The 12184-nt window shown below is 56.6% G+C and overlaps 1 protein-coding gene across 1 annotated transcript in view; it reads left to right on the plus strand.

The window, feature by feature from the left end:
• The window catches only part of POGLUT1 (protein O-glucosyltransferase 1), a 300386-nt gene that overhangs the window by 259582 nt on the left and 28620 nt on the right, over nt 1–12184 (plus strand). The gene's annotated exons all lie outside the window — the stretch shown is intronic.

A 12184-nucleotide genomic window follows, 5' to 3' on the forward strand; every position in this document is an offset into this window, starting at 1 on the left:
CTGTCCATATTTAAGCGCTCGTCTGAAGAGTGTTCCTATTTCAAAATTCCTTTAATTTCGCAGTTTCTGAAAGGGCTCACTAATGTGTTCCCTCCGTCACCTTTTCTGGTGCCAGGCTGGGATTTGAACCTTGTTCTTAAGTTTCTTATGGGTGCTCCGTTTGAGACTTTACATTCTTGCCCCTTGAGGTTGTTAACTCTGAAGACTGTTTTTGGTTGCGATTACTTCCGCTCGCAGAGTGAGTGAGTTACAGGCACTGTGTTTCACAAGGACAGGGTTGTCTTTAGAGTTCGTCCTTCTTTTCTTCCAAAGGTGGTTTCAGAATTTCATTTGTGCCAGAAGGTTCTTCCGGCGTTCTTTCCTCCTCCACATCCTGGTAAGGAAGAGGAGAGGCTCCATAGGCTTGATCCTCGGAGAGTGTTTGAGCTTTTATATTTCGCGCATGTCCCGGGCCAGAGTGGATGATCAACTTTTCATTGGTTACGCTGAAAAGCGTTGGGGACAAACTGTGACGAAACAGACTTTGTCTCGTTGGCTTATTTTAGCTATCTCCGAGTGTTACCGCTTGGCGGGTAAGGACCCTCCGGCTGGCTTGCTGGCCCTTTCTACCAGAGGAGTGGCTGCGTCTACTGCCCTGCAGAGGGGAGTTCCTATTCGTCACATCTGTGATGCAGCCACCTGGGCTTCAGTACATACTTTTGTACGTCACTATTCCCTTGATTCCATCAGAGGGCAAGATCTGGCCTTTGGCAAGGCAGTTCTCTATTCCGCAATTTGATTGGGCATGCTAAATTTGTATTCTAAATTCTTTCCCACCTCCTTGCTTGGTACTGCTTTGGGAGTCTGTCATAGATATGGAATACGTCGGAGGACCCAATCCCCTCGAAGAACAAGTTACTTTCTTACCTGGTAACGTTCTTTCGATGGGATGGTCCGACGAGGAATTCCATATCGCTCCCTCCCTGCCTTCCCCGCTGCAGAATTTCTTTTGCGATTGCAGCTTGCGTTCCGCAAGGCCTTGTGTGTCTGACTGGCAGAAAACTGGTGGCACACGTTCTGGGAAAAAACTATAACTGAGGCTATGGGTGTTGTGCGTCCTACTTATCACATCGGGTGACGTCGGTCGTCGGAGGAGGTCCTCGGGGACGGCGCATCGACGTCATCGACGCAGGACGCAGACGCCAAAGATTTTCCGAAGCAGCACAGCTGTGGACATTACCTGTCATAGATATGGAATACGTCGTCGGACCATCCCATCGAAAGAACGTTACCAGGTAACTTGTTCTTCTCATTTGTCGGTTAAATTGAGCCTCAAGCTCCTCCGTTTCTACATCCGATCAACGGAGACCCGTTTCAGAGTTTTCTACGCCCCTCAAGGGTGAAGATTTCGTCGAGTTACGCTTTTGGAGGATTCCAAATGTTTTGAGGCCTACCCCAGACATGGCCCAGGAGAAAGGAAGCTCGACGCCCGGGAAGCTGTTCAGGACCTGCCCTGGATGCCAGCTTAAGAATGTGTTCAAGGAGGACGAGTATTCGTTATGCCTCTACTGTCTCCATGAGGACAAGACTCACGTGGAGAAAGACTGTGCGTTTTGCGGCAATATGTCGGAGCGGACCATGAAGGACCGCCATCAACGTCTCGCCAACTGGCTGGAAGGGAAGAGCCCGTCAGGCGAGAAGAAGAAGAAATCCGAGCGGTCTTCTAAGACCTTTGAGGACGCCCCGGCGACGGGATCCAACACAAGGCCAAGCACCGCGAGTCCGCTGGCACCGGGAGCGCCGAACAGTCGGGCTCTACGGGCGCCAGGCAGGGCGCATCCTCCCCGGCACCATCAACCACGAGCCAACGCTCTGGTTCGGGTAAGAGGAAGGCCGAGCACCCGGCGAAGCTCCTGGAGAGGCCCCGGTCGAGCTCGAAGGCCCCATCGGAGGGAGAGCGAGGCAGTGACCCTCCCCCCAAGGAGAAGGCGGTGAGCGCACCTAAGGTGGTGAAAGCCTTAATCCATCCGGCCAAGGCCTCTATCGAGACAGTCGCGGCGGCCCTGGCTCAGCCTGTGGAGGCTACACCAGTGGTGGCGATCTCGGGGTTCTGAGTCTCCCTGCCACCGCGGAGGGAGTCCTCTTTTATGCCCATCGACAGGACCCCCGTGAAACTTCCGACGGAGAAGAAAAAGGGGGGGCAGGAGGTCGTCGTGGATTCGGCCTCAACCTCTGAGGAAGAGATGATTGAAGTCTTAAGCCACGGCGTTGGCGTGGAAGAAGACCAGCCCGTCGGACGTGGGAGATGACGATAACGTTGAGGGTGCCGACGGGGCCCCTGACCGCCCGTCGGAATCCCCTCAACCAGTGCCGCAAGACAACTCGGCGGCCATTTTGTTGGCTATACAGTCCTTATGCTCGGAGATAAGGACGAGACTGCCGTTACCACCAGCGGAGGAACCGCTCCCGACGGGGGACCCGGAGCCAGGCCCTTCTGGGAGCCCTCCACCTAAGAGAAGGATTCATCCTCCACCTCCTTTTCAGCCATCGCGCCCTGTTCAGCCCTCCTCCCCGTCCACGACTCGTGGGGATGATACGGGGACTGACACGCCCGCGACGGGTACGGACGACGAGGTTTACGACGAGGATCTGCCGTCGTCGCCTCCCACCCGGGCTTCCCCGCCCGACGAGATTGGATCGTTTCACTCCATGATCGCCAGGGCATCCGAGCTTTTCCAGCTCTGCCCGGAAGAGAAGAAGGAAGGTTTCCTTTATCAACGGCGCGAGGCCAAGAGGAAGACGGTCCTCTCCGTACCTCTACTGGATGATATTTGGGATGAGGGCCTCGCCCTCCTCAAGAACCCATCCACGACGCCGGCTAGAAGGGATCGGTAGGAGAAGAAGTACCGGGTCCCGGACGCGGCCCCCTTGTGCCTTCGGACACAGCCGACCCCGGACTCGGTCGTCTCCGCGGCGGCCAGGAAGAAAGCGGGGGGGGGGGGGCGCGGCCAATAAGTCGACCTCCCCGCCGGACGGCGAGGGAAAGAAATTGGATACGATGGGACGCAGGGTCATCTCATCTGCAGCGACGACGATTAAGGCGGCCAACGCCTTGGCTATCGTAGCCTGCTACGACAGGGAGTTGTGGTACAAACTGGCCCCCCTGCTGGACTTCCTACCGGACGACAAGAGGGCGGATGCCCTAGAGATCTTGCAGGAAAGAGGTGGCGTCGGACCACGCCATTACGATTGCGACGGACTTCGCTGACACTGGATTTCGCCATTTGGGCAACGGCGTGTGCCTTAGGCGGCGTGGATGGCTCAAGGCTACTGACTTCCGTCAGGACGTGCAGACCAGAGTCTTGGACATGCCGTTCGACGGAAACAACCTGTTTGGGAAAATAGTGGACGATTCCCTTCAAGCCATCAAGGCAGACACGGAGACGGCCCGGGCTCTCGGGGTTCTCCAGCAACGGCGGCCGCCCTTTCGGAGCGGCGGAGGCAAACAGGGTGCCTCCAAAGGTTCCGGCGGCGGATTTTCCACCTACCGTCAAGCGGCCCGTTCGTCGTCGCAGGAAGCTTACAGGGGAGGAGGCAAGTCAGGCGGTCCCCGCCGTGGTCGCCAAGGAGGTCAAAGCGGCAAAGCCTCGTCGAAGCAGGACTGAACCAGCCGTGGGGTCGGGCCCCCACCGAAGCACCCCGGTGGGAGGCCGGCTGGCGAGCTTCGTCAGCGTGTGGGAGTCCATCTCCACCGACCGTTAGGTGCTGGACGCCCTAGCCCAGGGTCACGCGCTCGAGTTTCTAAAGAGGTGCCCGCGCGTCCCCCCTGTGGCCAGGAAAGAACATCATGTCCCTCAACTTCTCTTGGAAGTAGAGGCGATGCTCAGGAAGGGCGCCATCGAGCTCGTCCCAAAGAGGCTTCGGGGCTCCGGAGTTTACTCAAGATACTTCCTCGTGAAGAAGAAGACGGGAGGATGGCGTCCCATCCTGGACCTACGACGACTGAACAAATTCATCAAGGCACAGAAGTTCCGGATGGTCACCCTCCAGCACGTCCTGGGTCAGCTGGAGGAGGGCGATTTCCTGTCGTCGTTGGATTTGGAGGATGCCTACTTCCATATCCCCATCCTAAAGGGACACCGAAAGTTTCTCAGGTTTGTGGTCCAGGGGCGTCACTATCAGTTCAGAGCCCTTCCCTTCGGACTGAGGTCGGCACCCAGGGTGTTCACCAAGTGCCTCGCACCGGTGGCGGCGCAGCTGCGCCGAGAGGGGATCCACGTCTACCCCTACCTGGACGACTGGCTCATCCGAGCGAAGACGAAGGAGCTCGCCGTGGAGCACACGGCAAGGACCGTCCAACTTCTCACGGACCTGGTATTCTCCATAAACTACGCCAAGTCCCACCTGGTGCCCGCGCAAGACGCACTGTTTCTGGGAGCGAAGCTCGACAGTGTCGCTTCTGGCCTATCCGTCGGAGGAAAGGACGAGGGCCATTTTGGGCAAGGTGCAGCGGATGCTGGTTGCGGACGCGGCCAGAGAGAGGTCCATCAAGTCCCTCCTCGGAATGATGTCTTCTTGCATTTACCTCATCCCCCTGTGCAGGCTCCGGATGCGCCCGTTGCAGGAGTTCCTGGACGCGCGCTGGATCCAGACGATGGGCAGCTTCGAGGAGAGGATCACACTCGACGAGAGTTTCCGACGAGCGATCCGGTGGTGGGGCACCGCGCGCATCTGACGGCGGGCATGGACTTCCAGAACCCCGGCCATCAGGAGACAGTGACCACGGATGCCTCCCTGGAAGGGTGGGGAGCGCACACCGAAAATCTGCACGAGAGAGGCCTTTGGCTCCCGACGGAGAAGTCCCTCCATATCAACGTCCTGGAGCTCCGTGCAGTGTTTTGGGCCCTCAGGTCCTTCCTTCCGTCCCTCAAGGGCAAGGTGGTGAGGATCTTCACCGACAACACCACCACCATGTTCTACATCATGAAACAGGGCGGAACCAGGTCCCCAGCCCTGTCCAGGGAGGCGCAGGATCTGTGGCATTGGGCCGTCGCCCAAGGGATGTTTCTGGTGCCGTTTCATCTGGCAGGGATAAAAAACACCATCGCCGACTCACTCAGCAGGGAGCTGCGCTCGTGCCACGAGTGGGAACTACGACAGGATCTAGTGGACCGCCTCTTCCGACGGTGGAGCACACCCCAGATTGATCTGTTCGCGACGGCGACGAACTCCAAGTGCCGGAGGTTCGCCAGCAGGTTTCCCCAGCCGAGGAGCATGGGCGATGCTTTCTCGTTCCCCTTGGAGGGCCTGTTTCTATACGCGTTCCCTCCATTGCCATTGCTGATCCGGCTCATCAACCAGCTCAAGAGGTCACGGTGCAGGATGATCCTCGTCGCACCTGCGTTGCCGAGGCAGATATGGTTCCCGGACCTTCTGGACTTGTCAGCGTCCCCGTCAATCAAGCTGCCAGGGGACGCGGATCTTCTCTCCAGGGAAGGAGGCGCCATCCTCCATCACGACCCGAAGTCGCTGAGCTTGCAGGCCTGGCTCCTGCAGCGTTAGAGTTTGGAGGATACGACATACCGGCCGACTGCAGAGAGGTTCTTGCAAAGGCCAGGGCGTCCTCAACTCTTAAATGCTACGGACACAAATGGAAGAGGTTCTCTGTCTGGTGCCACGCACAGAAGATTAACCCTCCACGGATTACGGCTCCCCAAGTACTGCCATACCTACTGACGCTGGCCAAGGCTGGACTGGCGCACGCGTCCATCAAGATTCATCTTGCTGCGATCTCCCGATACACCAGAACCACGGGACGGACGTCTTTGTGATCTCATCGTCTGGTGAAAGAGTTCATGAAGGGACTGTTCAGATCGTTCCCGCCGGTGAAGGCTCCGGCCCCGGCGTGGGAGCTCAACGTGGTGCTCACCAAGGGACTCTGTTCGAGCCTCTGCACTCGGCTCTGCTGAAGTTCTTGTCGTGGAAAACAGCGTTTCTTGTGGCCATCACCTCCGCACGACGGGTGGGAGAGATCCAGGCCCTTTCCTGCAAGGCCCCGTACTTGACTTTTCACGACACGAGGGTAGTTCTCAGGACGCACCCCTCCTTCATGCCCAAGGTGCCATCGGACTTCCACCTCAACGAACCCTTGGTGTTGCCTGTTTTCTTCCCGTCGCCTTCGTCGCCGGCTGAAAGGACTTTGCACTCGCTGGATGTGGCTAGAGCGCTGAAGTTCTACGTGGAAGGCACGAAGTGTTTTCGGAAGACGTCGCAACTCTTTGTGAACTTTGGACCTGTCAATCAGGGGAAGGCTCTCTCGAAGGCTTCCATTTCCAGATGGCTCTCCGGCTGTATCATGTACTGTCGTCGGTTGGCAAACCGACCGCTGCCTGGCCGTCCGAGAGCCCATTCCACCACAGCGATCGCAGCTACCATGGCGTTCCTATCTGGTGTGCCCTTGCTGGACATCTGCAGGGCTGCTACGTGGAGGTCGACGCACACCTTCACGAAATTCTACTGCGTCGATCGGGATTCCAGGGAGGAGTCCAGGGTCGGCCAAGCAGTGCTGCGCAACCTGTTCGCCTAAGGTGAGCCTGGTGAGGAGGTAAGATTTGCTTACTGTTGAGTTTGATGTAATGCTTAATGTTGAGCCTTTGCCACCTCCCGTGTTTGTGCATGTGTGTACTGCTATGTATTCTTTATTCATGAGCATGTGAATCCATGCCAGACCCCATGCTGGAGAAGGAACAAGTTACTTACCTGTAACTGTTGTTCTCCAGCATGGGTCTGGCATGGATTCACATGCGAACCCTCCCGCCTACCCCTCTGCGGCTCTTCACTTGGTCATACTGCCACTTCACGTGCTACCAAATCGGAAGATGGCTGCCAGAGGCGGGGCTTAGGTAGAGGGAAGTCATTGGCTGTGGTCAGTATGACGCAGAGATCAGTGATTGGTTACTACTACGAAAGACAGATCAGAAACAAAACTGTTACTGGTTTTTTCTTTACCGAGGATTCCCAGCCTGACGACGGGGAATATTCATGAGCATGTGAATCCATGCCAGACCCATGCTGGAGAACAACAGTTACAGGTAAGTAACTTGTTCCATCCTGGACGTGCAACGACTGAACAAGTACATCAAGGCACAGATGTTCCGGATGGTCACCCTCCAGCACGTGCTGGGACAGCTGGAGGAGGGTGATTTCCTGTCGTCGTTGGACTTAGAGGATGCGTACTTCCACATCCCCATTCTAAAAAGACACCGAAAGTTCCTCAGGTTCGTGGTCCAAGGGCGGCACTACCAGTTCAATGCCCTCCCGTTCGGATTGAAGTCGGCACCCAGGGTGTTCACCAAGTGCCTCGCACCAGTGGCGGCGCGGCTGCGCCTGCAGGCGATCCACGTCTACCCCTACCTGGACGACTGGCTCATCCGGGCAAGGACAAGGGAGCTCGCCGTGGAGCACACTGCGAAGACCGTCCAGCTGCTCACGGACCTGGGGTTCTCCAACTTTCCAAAATCCCACCTGGTCCCGTCGCAAGTCACCCTGTTTCTGGGAGCCAAGCTTGACACAGTGACGAGGCTGGCCTCGCCATTGGAGGAAAGGACCAGGACCATCCTGGGCAAGGTGCAGCGTCTGCTGGCCACGGACATGGCCAGGGTAAGATCGATCAAGTCCCTCCTCGGGATGATGTCCTCCTGCCTTTATCTGGTGTGCCTTTGCAGGCTTCGGATGCGCCCTGAACAAGAGTCCCTCGACGCCCGCTGGGTCCAGTCGACGGGCAGCTTCGAGGACAGGATCCCACTCAACAAGACGTTCCGTCAGGCGATCTGGTGGTGGGGTACCCGCTCTCATCTGTCGGCGGGCACAGACTTTCAGACCCCAGCTCACCAGGTGACGACGGATGCCTCCCTGGAAGGTTGGGGAGTGCACTCTGGAGATCTTCACGCGAGAGGCCTTTGGCTCCCGGAGGAGAAGTCACTCCACATCAACATCTTGGAGCTCTGCGCGGTGTTCTGGGCCCTCAGGTCTTTTCTTCCATCCCTCAAGGGCAAGGTGGTGAGGATCTTCACCAACAACACCACCACAATGTTCTACATCCGGAAGCAGGGCGGAACCAGTTCCCCTGCCCTATCCAAGGAAGCCCAGGATCTGTGGCATTGGGCCGTCACCCAAGGGATGTTTCTGGTGCCTTTTCAACTGGCAGGAATAAAAAACACCATCGCCGACTCACTCAGCAGAGAGCTGCGCTAGTGCCACGAGTGGGAACTATGGCAGGATCAAGTGGATCGACTCTACCAACGATGGGGCGAACCCCAGATCGATCTCTTCGCGACGGCGATGAACTCCAAGTGCCAGAGGTTCGCCAGCAGGTTCCCCTAGCCGAGGAGCATGGGCGATGCTTTCTCGTTCCCCTGAGACGGCCTAGTTCTTTATGCGTTCCCTCCGCTGCCGTTGCTGCTCCGGCTCATCAACCAGCTCAAGAGGTCCCGGTGCAGGATGATCCTCGTCGCACCGGCGTGGCCGAGACAGATCTGGTTCCCGGACCTTCTGGACCTGTCCGCGTCCACCTCAGTCAAGCTGCAGACGGACGCGGATCTTCTCTCCAGAGAAGGAGGCGCCATTCTTCATCACAATCCAGAGTTGCTGAACTTGCAGGCCTGGCTCCTGCAGCACTAGAGTTTGGAGGGTACGACATCCCAGCTAACTGCAGAGAGGTTCTTGCAAAGGCCAGGGCGTTCTCAACTCTCAAGTGCTACGGACATAAATGGAAGAGGTTCTCTGTCTGGTGCCGTGCACAGAAGATTAACCCTCTGCGGATCACGGCCCCTCAAGTATTGCCGTACCTACTGTCATTGGCCAAGGCTGGACTAGCTCACGCTTCCATCAAGATACATCTGACCGCCATCTCACGATACACCAGAACTACGGGACGGGCGTCCTTGTGCTCTCATCGGCTGGTGAAAGAATTTATGAAGGGATTGTTCCGATCATTCCCGCCGGTGAAGGCCCCTGCCCCGGTGAGGGAGCTCAATGTGGTGCTGACCAGGCTCATGGGGGCCCCATTTGAGCCTATGCACTTCGGCACCGTTGAAGTTTCTGTCGTGGAAGACAGCATTTCTCTTGGCCATCACCTCTGCACGACGAGTGGGAGAGATCCAGGCCCTATCTTGCAAGCCACCATACTTGACTTTTCACGACACGAGGGTGGTGCTGAGGATGCACCCCTCCTTAATGCCCAAGGTGCCGTCGGACTTCCACCTCAACGAACCCTTGGTGTTGCCAGTTTTCTTCCCGTCGCCGGCTGAGAGGACTCTGCACTCGCTAGACGTAGCTAGAGCGCTGAAGTTCTACGTGGACCGCACAAAGAGTTTTCGGAAGACATCACAGCTGTTTGTAAACTTTGGACCTGTGAATCAAGGGAAGGCTCTCTCGAAGGCTTCCATTTCCAGATGGCTCTCCGGCTGTATCATGCACTGTCACCGGTTGGCAAACCAACCGCTGCCCGGCCGTCCGAGAGCCCACTCGACCAGAGCGATCGCTGTTACCACAGCGTTGCTATCTGGTGTGCCCCTGCTCGACATCTGCAGGGCTGCGACTTGGAGGTCGACACACACCTTCACGAGATTCTACTGCGTCGATCGGGACTCCAGGGAGGAGTCCAGGGTCGGCCAAGCAGTGCTGCGCAACCTGTTCACTTAAGGTGAGCCTGGTGAGGAGGTAAGAGATGCTTAATGTTGTGTTTTTTGTATTGCTTAATGTTGAGCGTGTTGCCACCTCCCGTGGTTGTGCATGTGTGTACTGCTATGTATTCTTATATTCATGAGCATGTGAATCCATGCCAGACCCCATGCTGGAGAAGGAACAAGTTACTTACCTGCAAGTGGTGTTCTCCAGCATGGGTCTGGCATGGATTCACATGCGAACCCTCCCGCCTACCCCTCTGCGGCTCTTCACTTGGTCATACTGCCACTTTACGTGCTACCAAATCTAAGGATGGCTGCCAGAGGTGGGGCTTAGGGAGAGGGCAGTCATTGGCTGGGGGCAGTATGACCCAGAGACCAGTGATTGGTTACTACTAAGAAAGACAGATCAGAAACAAAACTGATACTGATTTTTTCTATGCCGAGGATTCCCGGCCTGACGACAGCGAATATTCATGAGCATGTGAATCCATGCCGGACCCATGCTGGAGCACAACAGTTACAGGTAAGTAACTTGTTCCTTCTGCGCACTCACCCTGGATTTGCACCTACATTTATTTCCAAGTTCCATGTGAACCAATCAATAGATCTGCCTTCTTTTTTCCAGAACCCCACTAACGTGGTCGAAAGAAGCCTACACACATTAGAAGTGCGCAGGGAAGTCCTGTTTTACCTGGAAAGAACTAGACTGTTGAGAAAGATAAATCAGTCTTTCGTTTTAGTGGCAGCTGGTAGAGAAGGGGATCCTGTCTCTAAATCAGCCATCTCAAGGTGGATTGTCAATTGCATCACACTCTGTTACACTTGCTAAGAGAGAACTGCCCTTCAAGCCTAGAGCACATTCTACTCGAGGCACTGGGGCTTCTCCGGGATGGCGTCTAGCATGGATTCACATGCTCATGAATATTCCTTGTCGTCAGGCTGGGAATCCTCGGTAAAGAAAAATTCATTTTCACTTCTGAACTATCTTTCTCCTAACAACCAATCACTGGTCTCTGGGTCATACTGCCCCCAGCCAATGACTGCCCTCTACCTAAGCCCCTCCTCTGGCAGCCATCTTCAGAATTTTAACGCACGTTCGAGTGGTGGGAGACTTCATGATTAGCTCTCAGGCTTTTTACTATGTTTTGCGCTTTTTCTATTATTTCCGGTGAATTGAGCCTCAAGCTCCATCAATCCATCATCCGATTAACGGGACCCGTTTTTGGACTTTCACTGCCCCTCAAGGGCGAGATTTCATCATGTTAGCTTCTTGGAGGACTACAGAAGATTCTTTGAGGCCTACACCGCGTGGTCATGGCGCCTCTGTTCAAGGTTTTCCCAGGATGCGGCCTACGGAACATCTACTCAGACGATGGGCGCTCGCTGTGCCTCTACTGCCTGCATTCGGACCAAACGCACGTGGAGGATGACGGTGCATTTTGCAAGGAGATGGTCCCTCGCACCTTCAAGGATTGGCGCATGTGTCTCACCGAGTGGCTCCAGGCCAAAGCCCCTGCTACGGGTGAATCCTGGCAGCATGCATCCCCCAGCCACAAGAAGAAACCTGAGTGGTCTTCTGAGACCTTTGAGGGCGCTCTGGCGAGGGGAGCCCAACATAAGGCTAAGAACGTGAGTCTGCGGTCACCGGGAGTGCTGTTGTGACAGGCTCCCTGGCGGCCAGGGCGAGCAGTGTCTCCAGCACCTTCGACCATGAGCCAACGCTCCGGTTCGGCGAGGAAGTCGGACTACCCATGTAAGCTTCTGGAGAAGCCCCGGACGGGTCAGACCAAGGGGGAGCGGGGCGCTGACCCTCCCCCCAAGGTGAAGATCTCAAGCTCGACCAAGGTGGTGCAGGCTCTGATTCACCTGGAGAAGCCTTCCATTGAAGTAGTGGTGGCGTCCCTAGCGAAGGCCGCTGTTGTGGGTCCGCAAGGCACAGCCCCCAAGGCGAGAGTTTCCCTGCCTGTCAGGAGGGAATCGTCCTTTCAGCCCATAGAGAAGACACCGGAGAAGGCGATGCCCATCATCTCCCCGAAACAGTCTCCCCTGGTCGCAGAGACTGGGGGGGGGGCCGTAGTCCTGCAGGGCACGGACATCGCCTCAGAGGATGAGCTTTCAACTCTCCAGACCATTTTCGATAAGAAGTTCATCAAGGCCAAGTCCTACGGGAGGCACTTGACAGAGATGTCGAACGTCGCTCCCACCTCCCCCACCTCAGCAACCACCACAACCCCCAGAGGACATTTCGGTGGACATTCTCCAGGCACTGCACACCTTGTGTTCGGGGATCCGGACGAGGATGCCCCTTCCGCCGGTGGGAGATCCCGCAGCACCGGGGCCATCAGGCGAGCCCGCTGCCAAGAAGAGGAGAGTGCACCCTCCACCGCCTTGTCACCCTTCGCCTCCCTCCCCTCCACCAAGGGAGGATATGGACCCGGACACGGCGACAACGGGCACGGACGATGGCGGGTTAGGAGACCTCCCATCTCTGCCGCCCAGAGACTCACCACCTGACGAGA

This window comes from Ambystoma mexicanum, chromosome 7p, assembly GCF_040938575.1.
Source record: "Ambystoma mexicanum isolate Mex_15411 chromosome 7p, UKY_AmexF1_1, whole genome shotgun sequence".
NCBI classification, from domain to species: Eukaryota; Metazoa; Chordata; class Amphibia; order Caudata; family Ambystomatidae; genus Ambystoma; species Ambystoma mexicanum.